At 40.9% G+C, this 15747-nt stretch overlaps 1 long non-coding RNA gene and 1 other non-coding gene across 2 annotated transcripts in view; both read left to right on the top strand.

Moving 5' to 3' along the window:
* LOC135272289 (uncharacterized) overlaps nucleotides 1-14262 on the top strand; it is a 110410-nt gene extending 96148 nt beyond the window's left edge. Inside the window, exon 3 of the long non-coding RNA XR_010340403.1 lies at nucleotides 12619-14262. This is a non-coding gene — a long non-coding RNA (uncharacterized LOC135272289). The remainder of the gene's footprint in view (nucleotides 1-12618) is intronic.
* On the top strand, nucleotides 10213-10315 carry LOC135272342 (U6 spliceosomal RNA). The gene has a single exon (XR_010340503.1). It is a non-coding gene; the product is annotated as a U6 spliceosomal RNA (small nuclear RNA).
* Nucleotides 14263-15747: the final 1485 nt, after the last annotated feature.

Genomic DNA, 15747 nt, shown 5'->3' with positions numbered 1-15747 from the left:
GCTGGATGGAGAATGAGTGTGATGAATTGACAGAATCAGGCTTCAGAAGGTGGGTAATAAACTTCGGTGAGCTAAAAGACCATCTTCTAACCCAATGCAAAGAAACTAAGAACCTTGAAAAAAGATTTGATGAATTGCTAACGAGAATTATCAACCTAGAGAGGAATATAAGTGAATTGATGGAGCTGAAAAACACAACATGAGAACTTCGCAAAGCATACACAAGTTTCAACAGCCGAATTGACCAAGCAGAATAAAGGATATCAGAGGTCGAAGATCAACTCAATGAAATAAAACGAGAAGGTAAGATTAGAGAAAAAAGGGTAAAAAGGAATGAACAAAGTCTCCAAGAAATATGGGACTATGTGAAGAAACCTAATCTACGTTTGATAGGTGTACCTGAATGTGACGGAGAGAATGAATCTAAGCTAGAAAATATTCTTCAGGGTATTATCCAGGAAAACTTCCCCAACCTAGCAAGGGTCGGGGAACTTGAAGGCCACCATTCAAGTCCAGGAAATACAGAGAACACCATAGAGATATTCCTCAAGAAGAGCAACCCCAAAGCACATAATCATCAGATTCACCAGGGTTGAAATGAAGGAGAAAATGCTAAGGGCAGCCAGAGAGAAAGGTCAGGTTACCGACAAAGGGAAGCCTATCAGACTCACAGCAGATCTCTCAGCAGAAACCCTACAAGCCAGAAGAGAGTGGGGGTCGATATTCAACATCCTTAAAGAAAAGAACTTTCAACCCAGAATTTCATATCCAGGCAAACTAAGCTTCATAAATGAAGGAAAAATAAAATCCTTTGCGAACAAGCAAATACTCAGAGATTTCATCACCACCAGGCCTGCTTTACAAGAGCTCCTGAAAGAGGCACTAAACATAGAAAGGAACAACCAGTACCAGCCACTCCAAAACATACCAAATGGTAAAGAGCATCAACACAATGAAGAAACTGCATCAACTAACGGGCAAAACAGCCAGCTAGCATCAAAATGGCAGGATCAAACATAATATTAACCCTAAATGTAATGCCCCAATCAAAAGACACAGACTGGCAAATTGGATAAAAAGCCAAAACCCCATCAGTGTGCTGTATCCAGGAAACCCATCTCACATGCAAGGATACACAAAGGCTCAAAATAAAGGGATGGAGGAAGATTTACCAGCAAATGGAGAACAAAAAAAAGCAGGAGTTGTAATTCTCATCTCTGATAAAATAGACTTTAAACCAGCAAAGATCAAGAGACAAAGAAGGACATTACATAATGGTAAAGGGATCAATGCAACAAGAAGAGCTAACGATCCTAAATATATATGCACCCAATACAGGAGCACCCAGATACATAAGGCAAGTTCTCAATGACTTACAAAGAGACTTAGACTCCCACACAATAATAGTGGGAGACTTTTAACACCCCGTTGTCAATATTAGACAGATCAACGAGACAGAAAATTAACAAGGATTCCAGGATTTGAACTCAGACCTGGACCAAGCAAACCTAATAGATATTTACAGAACTCTCCACCCCAAATCCACAGAATATACATTCTTCTCAGCACCACATCACACCTACTCTAAAATTGACCACATAATTGGAAGTAAATCACTCCTCAGCAAATGCAAAAGAACAGAAATCGTAACAGTCTCTCAGACCACAGTGCAATCAAGTTAGAACTCAGAATTCAGAAACTAACTCAGAACCGCACAGCTTCATGGAAACTGAACAACTGGCTCTTGAATGTTGACTGGATAAACAATAAAATGAAGGCAGAAATAAAGATGTTCTTTGAAACCAACGAGAACAAAGACACAACATACCAGAATCTCTGGGACACATTTAAAGCAGTCTTTAGGGGAAAATATATAGCAATAAATGCCCACATGAGAAGCAAGAAGAGATCTAAAATTGACACCCTATTGTCAAAATTGAAAGAGCTAGAGGAGTAAGATTAAAAAAACTCAAAACCTAGCAGAAGACAAGAAATAACTAAGATCAAAGCAGAACTGAAGGAGATAGAGACACAAAAAACCCTTCAAAAAAATCAATAAATCCAGGAGCTAGTTTTTCAAAAACATCAACAAAATAGACAGACCACTAGCCAGATTAATAAAAAAGAAAAGAGAGAATAATCAAATAGATGCAATAAAAAACCATAAAGGGGATATCACAACAGATTCCACAGAAATACAAACCATCATCAGAGATTATTACAAACAACTCTATGCACACAAACTAGTAAACCTGGAAGAAATGGATAAATTCCTGGACACCTGCATCCTCCCAAGCCTAAACCAGGAAGAAGTCGAAACCCTGAATAGACCAATAACAAGGTCTGAAGTTGAGGCAGCAATTAAGAGCTTACCCCTCAAAAAAAGCCCAGGTCCAGATGGGTTCACAGCCAAATTCTACCAAACATACAAAGAGGAGCTGGTACCATTCCTTCTGAAACTATTCCAAACAATCCAAAAAGAGGGAATCCTTCCCAAATCACTTTATGAGACCAACATCATCCTGATACCAAAACCCGGCAGAGACTCAGCAAGAAAAGAAAACTTCAGGCCAATATCCATGATGAACATAGATGCAAAAATCTTCAAAAAAATACTGGCAAACCAACTGCAACAGCACATCAAAAAGCTTATCCACCATGATCAAGTAGGATTCATCCCGGGGATGCAAGGCTGGTATGACATATGCAAGTCTATCTATAAACATAATTCACCACATAAACAGAACCAAAGACAAAAACCACGATTATTTCAATTGATGCAGAGAAGGCCTTTGACAAAATTCAACAGCCCTTTATGCTAAAAACCCTCAATCAACTAGGTATTGACGGAACTATCTCAAAATAATAAAAGCTATTTAGCACAAACCAACAGCCAATATCATACTGAACGGGCAAAAACTGGAAGCATTCCCTTTGAAATCTGGCACTAGACAAGGATGTCCTCTCTCACCACTCCTATTCAATATAGTATTGGAAGTTCTAGCCAGAGCAATCAGGCAAGAAAAAGAAAAACAAAGGGTATTGAAATAGGAAAGGAGGAAGTCGAATTGTCTCTATTTGCAGACGACATGATTGTATATCTAGAAGACCCCATCGTCTCAGCCCAAAATCTCCTGAAACTGATAAGCAACTTCAGCAAAGTCTCAGGATACAAAATCAATGTGCAAAAATCACAAGCATTCCTATACACCAATAACAGACTTAAAGAGAGCCAAATCAAGAATGAACTGTCATTCAAGTTGCTACAAAGAGAATAAAATACCTAGGAATACAACTAACAAGGAACATAAAGGACCTCTTCAAGGAGAACTACAAACCACTGCTCAACAAAATAAGAGAGGATACAAACAGATGGAGAAACATTCCATGTTTGTGGTTAGGAAGAATCAATATCGTGAAAATGGCCATACTGCCCAAAGTAATTTATAGATTCAACGCTATCCCCATCAAGCTACCAATGACCTTCTTCACAGAAATGGTAAAAACCACCTCAAACTTCATATGGAACCAAAAGAGAGCCCGCATAGCCAAGTCAATTCTAAACAACAAGAACAAAGCTGGAGGCATCACACTACCTGACTTCAAACTATACTACAAGGCTACAGTAATCAAAACAGCATGGTACTGGTACCAAAACAGAGATATAGACCAACGGAACAGAACAGAGGCCTCGGAGGCAACACAACACATCTACAACCATCTGATCTTTGAGAAACCTGACAAAAACAAGCAATGGGGAAAGGATTCCCTATTTAATAAATGGTGTTGGGAAAACTGGCTAGCCATGTGCAGAAAGCAGAAACTGGACCCCTTCCTGACACCTTACACTAAAATTAACTCCAGATGGATTAAAGACTTAAATATAAGACCTAACACCATAAAAACCCTGGAAGAAAATCTAGGCAAAACCATTCAGGACATAGGCGTAGGCAAGGACTTCATGACCAAAACACCAAAAGCATTAGCAACAAAAGCCAAAATAGAAAAATGGGACGTAATCAAACTCCACAGCTTCTGCACAGCAAAAGAAACAGTCATTAGAGTGAATCGGTAACCAACAGAATAGTGAAAAATGTTTGCAGTCTACCCATCTGACAAAGGGCTGATATCCAGAATCTACAAAGAACTAAAACAGATTTACAAGAAAAAAACAAGCCCATTCAAAAGTGGGCGAAGGATATGAACACTTAACAAAAGAAGACATACATGAGGCCAACAAACATGAAAAAATGCTCATCATCACTGGTCATTAGAGAAATGCAAATCAAAACTACACTGAGATACCATCTCACGCCAGTTAGAATGGCAATCATTAAAAAATCTGGAGACAACAGATGCTGGAGAGGATGTGGAGAAACAGGAACACTTTTACACTGTTGGTGGGAGTGTAAATTAGTTCAACCATTGTGGAAGACAGTGTGGCGATTCCTCAAGGACCTAGAAATAGAAATTCCATTTGACCCAGCAATCCCATTACTGGGTATATATCCAAAGGATTATAAATCATTCTACTATAAGGACACATGCACACGAATGTTCACTGCAGCACTGTTTACAATAACAAAGACCCGGAACCAACCCAAGTGCCCATCGATGATAGACTGGACAAAGAAAATGTGGCATATATACACCATGGAATATTATGCAGCCATCAAAAAGGATGAGTTCGTGTCCTTTGTAGGAACATGGATAAACCTGGAAACCATAATTCTCAGCAAACTGACACAAGAACACAAAATCAAACACCGCATGTTCTCACTCATAGGTGGGTGTTGAACAATGAGAACACATGGACACAGGGAGGGGAGCATCATGCACTGGGGTCTGTTGGGGGGAAATAGGGAGGGACAGTGCGGGTAGGGAGTTGGGGAGAGAGCATGGGGAGAAATGCCAGATATAGGTGATGGGGAGGAAGGCAGCAAATCACACTGCCATGTGTGTTCCTATGCAACAATCTTGCATGTTCTTCACATGTACCCCAAAAGCTAAAATACAATAAAAAAAAGAAATAAAAATTAGATTAGAAAAAAAAAAAAAGGAAACAACAGACCCGGGGCCTACTTGAGAGTGGAGGGTAAGAGAAGGGTGAGAATCAAAAAACTACCTATTAAGTACTATGCTTATGACTTGAGTGGTGAAATAATCTGTACACCAAGCCCCTGCAACATGCAATTTACCTATATAACAAACCTGCACATGTACCCCTGAGCCTAAAATAAAAATTTAAACAGTCACTGTCTTCCAATGTCTCACAGTCTTCTTTCCTCTGATTTAAACATGCTATGGTTCTATGTAGGTACGAATGCATTATATGCACATCCAAACATGCACACAGAATATTTCATGAAGTTATTTATCGTTGTAATTTCAGAAATCAGTGAAATACTTAGGACAGTAGACACAGTGATATGTCCTGTGAGTACAGATGACTCTGTGAGTTCTTTGATCCAATAGCTTATTCTCTGTAGTGTTCCCAATGCCATTTCAGGGCTGTGTTCCCATAGATGGGCAAATATCTGGCCCAGCCTTTGTTGCAACTGCACAGCTACGTATAGAGAAGAAAGAGTTGCCCTTTCTTTTCTCCTCCCACAATTGAGTGTCTCCTTCCTGAGCTCATCTGGGGCACAATAGGAATGCTGCCAGAAGTGCTACCCAGCTTCACCTTTGGGGACTAAGAGTAGTTTCCCGCATATGGTGGAAACTGGAGACAGGGCATTGACTGCACTGGATTGGGTGGCAGTAGGGAGGGCTTCTCCAATTCTATTTGGTGAATTAATCCTTTTTCTTCAAAAGATGCCTCAGACAAACAGGAGCTGTCATTTTGGAACACAGGGATTCAGGAAACACTTGGGAAAGTACTTGCCAGAAATTGCTCTTGAGTGACTTTACCTCAAAGAATTGCTAAGGATGAGCTGTTATCAAATTAAATGGCAATGTATCCATGCTCCCAATAAACCACATTTATTACCTTGCAACAGTGACATTTTCTTTGACAGTGAAGTAGCATAGTTCTAAAGAAATAATTTTCCATAACATTGTTAGTCACTGGAATACAAAGTCTCTGGCATCAAACTCAAATGATGTCTTTGATGATGAGTATCATCATAAAAAGATGGACTGGGCTTTGATATTATGGAGCATGTTGAAGAAAGGGGAGGGAGAAAAAAAGGCATTCTCTGCCATCCTTCTATTACAGGAACTGAGATGGGAATCTGAACGGAAGGCCACACTGTGTGGAGACTTACTCCAAGCATCCATCCCCATTCTGTCCAATTTAAATGAATAGCAGGGAATGCTCCCCTTCCCCTGGGGGAAGGAATGAACCTTAGATTACCTTTACTAAGGGGAATTGGAATGGGAAAATCATTTACAAGTATTAGGTTGGTTGCAAAAGTAATTGCGCTTTTTAACATTGAAAGTAATGGCAAACACCTCAACTGCTTTTGCACCAACCTAATATAAATTTAGCTGCACAATGTACGTTTCTATTATCCTGTCATCTCCCAGAAGATGCACAAGGGTAAGAAAGTCTGTACTACTTAACATTTGTGTAGCAGTTGAAATTTACAGTGTCTTCTCACATGAATTAACCCATTTACATCTCCCAATAGCCCTGTGAGTTAGAAATTATCATTCACTTTTTATAGACAAAGAAACTGAGGCTCAGAAAAGGGAGTTAAATTCAGTATTTTATAAAATCAGGGGCTTGTGGAATCTTAAGTTTGGAAGGCACCTTAGAAGTGATCTAGTTAAAACTCGAGTTCAAATCAGCTTAATTTAACTCGATTCCACTGGATTCAATAAACATTCGTTTAGTACCTGGTTGTGCCTAGCATTGTGTCAGATCCTGGTATAAAAGTAGGAATTATTTAAGCATAGTGGCAAGAGGAACAGCCTGGTAAACAACTCATGCTCATACCATGAAGGAGATGATACCTGAAAGAGGTATGTGTGGCACAATCTGGGCAGGAGCCATTATTCACTTGGAAGGGCAGGTGTCAGGGAGCAGTGGTCTAGAGAGGTCCCAGGAGCTGAGCTCCTAAGGAGGAGGAGGCTTTCTGTGGGACTTGGAAGGGAGGGTCACTGGTCAGCAGAGTAGAATGGTGCAGGCAGAGGGAGTGGCATGAGCCCAGGACAAAGGGATGCTCCGAGGAGGCTGGCAGCTTGTGGAGCTAGCATGTGGCTTTATAGGAAAAGGAGTAACAAGGAAGCTGGAAAAGGAAATCAAGATGAGAATCTGAAGGATGTTGAGGACCATGTTAAGTAATTCAGGTTCTCTCCTTTAGGAAATAGGGACCCATCAAAGGCTTTTAAGCACAAGAGTGCAGAAATAGTGTTAATAATGTTAATAATCCCAGGTAACATTTACTGAGCACTCACCACAGGCCAGACACTTTGCTAGACACTTTACATGCAGTAGCACATTTAATCTTCTCAAAAACATTTTGAGTAAAGAACTGCTATAATCTCTATCTTACAAATGTGAAACCAGGGGTTAGGGAGCTGACGTAACCTGTTGTGGCAGAGCCAGGCTCTCCAGCTGCAGCAGGCTTAGATGGCTGTGTCTATCAAAATGATCACTAAAAGCACTGTGAAAAGTCAGCTTCAATGGAGAAGAGCTTTATCCTGGCCCCAAATGTGTGACTCAGGACTCATCAGGAGGCCCTCAGTTTCTGATCTGGGGAGGGAAATGCCCTTGTCCTTCCACACTTGCTCCCTTCCCCAGGAAGCTCAGGAGAGGAATGTAGCCCTAGCTACCCAAGCCATTCCACTGCCTTCTGCCTGCCCCCATCATGTCTTCCCCCTCTCCCTGCCACATCTGCACTCTTCATGAGTGAAAGCTCCGAAATCTGTCACTGTTGGTTCAATGGACTTTAGTGAAATCAAGGCTGTTCATCCTAGAAAGTGGACAAGCATGGTGGGGGCTACCTGTGGTCCAAGATAGGTTTAGAAAGGCAGGATGAGCAGAGAGCATACCATTAGCACCTTGCAGAGTGGGCCCCAGAAATATTCTGATTCCATGCCAATTAAATCTGGGTAATTGTGAATATATGGGTTAAGGAAATGAAAATGGCTGGACTGTAAATCAGTTTATTTAAATGCATTTTTTTGATAGCAGAGTATAGGCATATCATTAGCTTGTAAATGTGTCTAATAAGCCTGTCTTCACTAATATGCCAAAAAGAGTCTAATTAACTCTTTTTTTCCTCCAGTTAGACAGTAGTGTGAGAATCCCTGATCACATTTCCACACTATCTTTTTAGCATCAGCAAAGCGGCACTAAAACAGCCCCTGTGACATCTATAAAAATGCTAGTTTATAATTAGGACGATCTTGGCTTGAACAATAATGTTGCAATTTGCAGTGATGGCTTCTGTTTCCCTTTAATTTTAATGTATTAGTCTACAATGCTCTGGAGATTTCTGGACAGACTAGCCTGTTTCCATTTCCAAAATTGCTAGCATTACATGCTTTAGGTTAAGGAAGAAGCAGCTGTGATTTGGTGGGAGTTTTTTTGGGGGCAGTGGGGAGAATGGAAGGGCAGAAGAAACACTAATGAGAAAAGCCAAATATAACATCACCCATTCTTCACAACCCATTATCTGCTGTGAGAGCCATGTCTTGGAGCCATAGGAATCCCAGAACAACAGAACCCTGATGCTTCTCAGTGTTCTCCAGTACAGGGATGGGTAACCTCTGTCCATCAGACTCCCAGGGGCCTGCACAAATCTGCCATGAATTCCACTGAGGAAATCCAAGAAGGCTGACCTTTTTGCTCTTTTAAGCTTATAATTCTTTGTAGAGTCAATTTGGATATTGAGACGAAATGCCCATATCACTATCAGAACCACGTCACTGAGCCTGCCAGGTCCCTTTTGTCATTCCTGGAACACAACTGCCCTTGTTGCCTAAAGCTAGAGTTCTTAACATCGGGAAAGAACAGCCAATGGATAGGCTTCAGGAAATGTGTGGATACCCTGAAACAGAATGTAATGCTAAGTGAACATCAGAATTGTCTGCAGAAGATTTTATCCACATCAAAATGTGGGTTTCATGAAGAAACCGGCTCAGGAGATCTTGGGTGGGATTTTGGAATCTGTATTTTTTTTAAAGAACCTCCCTGATAATTTTAATAATATATCTTTAACTGGGGAGAATGTTCATGACTCTTATCAGAGCCTCAAAAAAATCTGTGACCCTAAGAAATTTAAGAACTCCTCGCATGAAGTTTGGCATGCTAGCTGCTTTTTAATCTGACCTCATCTTTCCTTTTCAACACTGTTCTCCTACTGGGGGATTGAGAGACCTAACAGACAGCACCATTATTTCTTGGCTGAGTTCTAAGACAATTAAGAAATGAAACAAATGAGTAAGGTAGAAAGGAGATGAACATACTACCTTTGTTTTCTGAGTGGCTAATTGCAGTGGACTACACAATTTCAACAAATTCATATGTTGAAATCCTAACTCCCAATGTGATAATATTAGGAGGTAAGGCCTCTGGGAGGTAGTCAGGTTATAAGGGTGGACACTTTACAAATGGGATTAATGCCCTTATAAAAGGGACCCTAGAGAGCTCTTTCTGCCATGTGAGGATACAAGAAGTCAGCAGGATGCAACCTGGTAGAGAGCCCTTGGTAGAACCAACCGTGCTGAAACCCTGATCTCAGATTTCCAGCCTGCAGAACTGTGAGAAATAAAGATCTGTTGTTTACAAGCCATTCAGTCTATGTAACTTTGTTATAGCAGCCTGAACTAAGACATTAATATTGAAGAATGTAGCATGTAACTTCAGGCTAGTGAAGTCATTAATACTGAAACCTCAAGTTTCTACCCACCCAGCCTCAGGGAGTGTTGGACGCAGGAGCAGAAGCTGCTCCTGAAAGCTATGACATGGAGGACGGGGCCAGCTCCTGTGTTGCCCACAAGCTGACTCCCAAAGAGGAGGAAGGGCAGGTGCTGGAAAGCACAGGCTCAGCTTCTTCCCTAAACTGCACTGGGATAGAATGAATGAAGGGATAGAGAGAGGCCAGGGCTGTTACTCTAACAGAACTCTGTCTACACGGAGGGAAGCATCAGGAACAGTTACTACTCGTTGACTAACATTTCCCATTATTTCCTAATAGGTCATGTGTCTCCCTGCCTCTGTATCCTGTTTATACCATCTATCCTGTCTGAAATGCCCTTTCAATGCTCGCATCAGCAGCACACATACTAAAATTGGAACAATACAGAGAAGATTAGCATGGCCCCTGTTCAAGGATGAAATGCCCTCTCAATCATGATCATTTATCTGAATTTCCTGTGTCCTTAAAAAGCAGGTGGAGTTTGACTTCCTCACGGACCGCTGCTGTGGGTAAACTGGGTAAACTTTCCCTGTATCAGGAGCAATCTGCTCGGAGTCCCCACAGCCATTCTCCAAAGCATGATTGACACCAGCATTACAAACTGCAGGAGAGTTTACCCACACCAAAACCTAGCCTCACTATTGGAGAATGTGATCAGATCTTGAGTAGGGTTTAAGAATCTGTATTTTTAAAAAGACTCCCAGGATAATCCTAATAATCTGCCTGGTCCAGAAACCACTGTCCAGTCATTATTTGCATGACCCTTTTGGCACTCACAGCCCTGGCTGCAAAAGGGGAGAAATGCATCTCACAAAGTAAAAGGGCTACGAAAAGGTGCATAGGATACAGAGCACAGATGGGCTTAGTTAGGATGGGCATCATGGAAAAGAGGCCTAAACTTGGGTGAGACAATGGTGCCAAATGTGGGGGAAGTAGTGGGAACAACCCCCAGCAGTTTCTCTGTAGCCAAAAATGACCTCAGCTGTCAGGAGGACATAAGAGAATTATATGCCCATTATCTGTAAAGGAGTATAATAACAATACCTTTGAAGAGTTGCTGGTGAATGAAGGAAACAAAATATACAAAGTATATAACGCATCCAGCATAGTTTCCAAAATACAGAAGATACAGTAGTCCCTCTTTATTCATGGTTTCACGTTCTGTGGTTTTAGTTACCTGTGGTCAACTGCAGGCTAAAGATATTAAATGAAAAATTCCAGAAACAAACTATTTATAAGTTTAAAATTGCCTGATATTCTGAGCACCATGAGGAAATAGTGCTCCATCTCACCTGGGACATGGGTGATCCCCTTTTCCAGTGTATATATGTTCTGTGTGCTACCTGCCCATTATGATACAGGAATAAACAGTGTATATAGGGTTCAGTACAATCTGCCCCTAGATTCTACTAGGGGTCTTTGAACTTATCCTTTGCCGATAATGGGGGATTACTGTACAGTGAATACAACTTAGAATGTCATTGTAATCCAGATTCAATTTTGTGCCTATAATACTTGCCTGTGGAAAGGAAATAGGACAAGTAATAACAAAATCACATATGGATAGAAGGAACACTGATATTCTCATTTTGTTCGTGTATTGATTTTTGCTGACTTCCATTAGTTCTTTGTGCTTTCTTTTAGCTTTCTGAGCATATTTAAAATAGTTGTTTTAAAGTCTTTGTCTGTAAGTCAAATGTCTGTGCTTTTTCAGAGATGATTTCTGCCAATTTATTTTCTTCCTTTGAACAACCTATGCTTTCCTGTTTCTTTGTACGCCTTGTGCTTTTTGTTGGAAATTGGTTATTTGGAAAAACAGCTCTATGGGTGTATGGTCTGTAGTCACTTGCAGCTTTCATGAGCAGCCCTGCCACTTCTCACTTAAGTTCCAAGTTGGGTGAGACAGAGAATTACCTTTCATGGAGCTCCCAGACACGTTGGAACATTGCAATTCTGGTCTTCTCTGCTTTTCTGATTCAAAGGCGGGAATGGGGAACTGGACTGCCCCTCCTCCAGACCCACTGTACCATGCTGCGGAGGGTGTAGGAGAAGGGCAAGTGAATCACCATGAATTTGCCTCCTTTTTTATATGTAGCTTTTCCTTCATTAAATGTTTGCTTAGTTGCTGGAAACTTTTGACTGTTTTCAGAGCTCCTGTAGGTTATTTCAGCCAGTTTCTGTTTGTTTTCTGATGCTTCCCTAGGGAAATGAGGGATTGACTATCCTAGTCCACATTTTTATATCAGTCCTTCTTGCTCATCCCTTTTAGTTATCTATTTTTCAAGATGCCACTATTATTTTTCTAAAAAAATTAGAATTACAGACATAATATTTTAAACAATAATACCATTATGGAATTGCTGGAATACAAATGGACTTCAAAAACCATTTTGCCCAAATTCTTTTTTTTTTTTTTTTTTTTGGTGAGGAAATGAAGGCTTTTTTCTGGAAAGGGAAAGAGACTTTTCTGAAGTCACACAATCCTAAATGGCAGACAGATGCTTCAAACCTAGATTTTCTAACTGAATGTCCGGTGGGATCAACTTAAGAAATACGTGTGACCCTGGAGAGTGTCCAGCAGGCAGGATTTAGCACTGCCGTCATCCTGGATGCCTTGTGCCCTTCCCCACCCCGCACACCCTTTTCCTCTTCTGGGACAGCAGTGATCATTTCCAGTTCTTCATGTTAATTAAAGCAGTGCTGATGTGGCTGCTCAGATAGGAAGTGTTTTTCTCTTCTCTTCTTACAGGTATTGCCTTTGGAAGTTCCCCAACAACTGCCTGAGAGTGCTGTTGACATCAGGGAAGACAGCGTGGAGAGTGATCCTGCACCATTATCTCGGGACATGCAGAGTTTTAGTAGGTGACTGCTGTAGCTATCAGGCCCAAAGACTTTAGAGCTTCAGAGAACTTGAGACAGAGATTAGACAGGTCCTTTTAGAAAGCTGTTCAGGTGACCTCAAAAGTTGATTTAAGGACATTTTCACTGGCAACTATTTTCCTCCAAAATTATATGTTCTACATCTTGCTTTTGCACTCATTTTGTCATCAATAGTAGTATTAGTGACAGTGGTGGCAGTAGCAGTAATAGTAGTAATGCTTCTTGGCCGTGCAGTACATGTTTTGAGGATCAGTAGTCCTAGGGAATCTTACAAGCCTCCTACGATCTAGAGCTCAGATTAAGACCCCCTGTGGACAGATGGTACCATTAGCTTATTTGTCATGCTGTTCTGGATAAGCCAGTTTTTCTGGTTTCTGTTTTCTTGCATCTTAAAATGGGAATAGACAGTGCATTCATAGTTGGAAAGAACAAGGTTAATAGCAGAGAACTATGCCTGGGGTAGCATCAGCCTGGGGTGAGCAGGTGTGGGGCACAGAAAAAAAGGAGAAACAGAATCTGAATGTGAGGGGACCCCGCAAGAAGGCAGGTGACAGGCAGCAGGCTGGCATGGGAGAGGCCTGTCCTCAGGAATCAGCGGGGGTGGGGAGATTAGCAGATTCCAGTAGGCAGCGTATTTGAGAAGTAGACAATTTTTTAGATTTGAATACCTGGTAGTTAGTCAACGAGTAGCAGGAAGTGAGTCCCCAGGCCGGGAATCAGGGACAGACCCGCCATCCCTGGGGAGGTAAGCCAGGGCAGTAGTGCAAGAGGAAGTGAAATGTAGGCAAGGTCTGGAAAAAATAGGCACCAAGAACCATCTAGCCACGAGAAACGGGGCTCATATTGGGACTGAGACATCGGACAAAGCGGCCCACCCATAGGAACCAGACAGATGAAAGACAGGCACCAGTGGCTTACAAAAGAAGGATACAATTAGTCAGTATAGATATTAAAATGTCAGACCTCAATATTAATCAAATAACTGCAAATTAAAACAAGACACCACAGGTTGCTTATCAAACTAGTAGTAATTTTTTTTTTTAAGCTAAAAGCCATTCATGTTAGTTAGGGAGTAAGAAAATGGGTACACATTCAATGCTGAGCACTTTGATGGTGCAGTCTCTCCTAATTTGAAAAAATAAAGTCAAAAGCTTGAAAGATATGCACAGATTTTCTCTCAATTTTTTTACTTTGAGAAATTTATACAAACAAATGTTTAAGAATGTGCACATACATTTAGCTACAAAAATGCTAATTGCAGAGAAATCAGATGTCCAACAATAAGCAACTGGCTAATGAATTATACAATATCCATATATTGGCAGATAATGAATAAGTGTGGCTGATGGTCTATAATTGTATTTATTGGCATGGAAAGATATTCATGATATATTGCTAAAGAAAAGAATCTGGTTACAAATAGGAACATTTAGTATGTTCCTGACACATAGCATACTCTTAATAAAAATGATTTATCGATACAGTACAATATTAGTATGCCAAAATGTCAATAATTACTACCTCTGGTTAGTGGATAATGGATTTTTTTTTCTTCTCTCTTCTTTTATCTATTTTCTTACTTTTCCACTAATGAGCAAGCATTAGTCATATAACACAGAAAAAGTGAAAGTTACTTTAAAAAAGTACAGATTATTAACTGGATGCCTCCTTTATCAGTGGTCTAGGGAATATTAACTAGCCTGCCCTGATCTGAAAGTCAGGCTTAGATGACCTCCCCAAAGCCTAGGCTGCATGAGGCAGGCATGGCAGGTCTGTGCTACTCCCATCCTGCTCCCCTCTCCAGGCTCCACCACTCAGTTAAAAGCAAAGTCAGTATCAGGCCAGTGGCCAGATCCCAAACGCCAAGCCTCATTGAGAGGAGCCTTTTCTCAAGCACCTTCTATTTGCTAATTACATAAATATCAAATACTGAAAGGTCTACAAGGACAGAGTAGGTCTGTCTTGTTTGCTGTATTATCTTCAGTACCTATAGCACAGTGCTTGGCACATAACAGAAGCTTGATAAATAGTTGAGTAACTGATATAGTATAAATGTTATGAAATAAGGTGAAGAAAGAGGAAAAGAAATAAAATTAGATCCCATAAGTAAGTACCCTATATGTGCCAGGCACTATTTTAGGAATTTCTAAGTAACTAACTCTTGTGGTCAAAGATGTAAGCTCTGATAGGATGCCTCGGGTTGAATCTTGGTTCTATTTACTAGGTCTGTGACTCTGAGAAAACTACTTAACTCTCTAATCCTATGTTTTTCATGAGTAAAATGAAAGCATCATGCCCAGACTCCAAGATACACAGCCTCCCACAAGCCATGCCTCCTGATATTACTGCCCTGGTGCAGTTCCCTCCCACTTTCCAACTCTGCTGGCCTGTGACCCGATTGAATAAACAGAAGAAAACTGAAAGTGATCTTCTGGGAATTCAGAACCTAGACTTTAAAAGGCTTGGTAGACACTGCTTTTGTGCTTTTGGGGGCCCTTAGCTGCCTTGTAAGAAGTTTATCCTGGAGACACTATATGAAAAGGCCACAAGGAGAGGTGAAGTCCTGAGACCATGTGGAGAGAGGGACCCAGACATTCCAGCATTTCCACTGAGCCCACGTGACTTCAGTCCTAATTGCCTCTGACTGTACCATGTAAGAGATCCCCAGCAAGGCCAGCAGAAGAACCCCAGCTGAGCCACATCAACTCACAGAACTACATGAGATCAAAAAATTGTTATTTTAAGTCATCAAATTTTGGAATGGATTATAACACAAGAACAATAGCTTTTACTTTGTAGATAAAATAGAATCATGCACATAAAGCACCTGCGTCCATTAATTATTTGATCTTGGCAAACAATTCTGCAAGGTAGGAATTGACTTTCCCATTTTCACAATGAAGAGCCTGAAACAGAGGGAGAGGTAGAGGTTGGGCATGGTGGCTCACACGTGTAACCCAAGAACTTTTGGTTTCAACTATGCAGGAGGCTGAGGCCA

The sequence above is a fragment of the Aotus nancymaae genome, unplaced genomic scaffold, assembly GCF_030222135.1.
Source record: "Aotus nancymaae isolate 86718 unplaced genomic scaffold, 86718_ANA_hifiasm-v0.15.2.pri h1tg000108l, whole genome shotgun sequence".
Lineage (NCBI taxonomy): Eukaryota > Metazoa > Chordata > Mammalia > Primates > Aotidae > Aotus > Aotus nancymaae.
The sequence above is the reverse complement of the archived record's forward strand: the minus strand, read 5'-3'. Positions and strand labels throughout refer to the sequence as shown.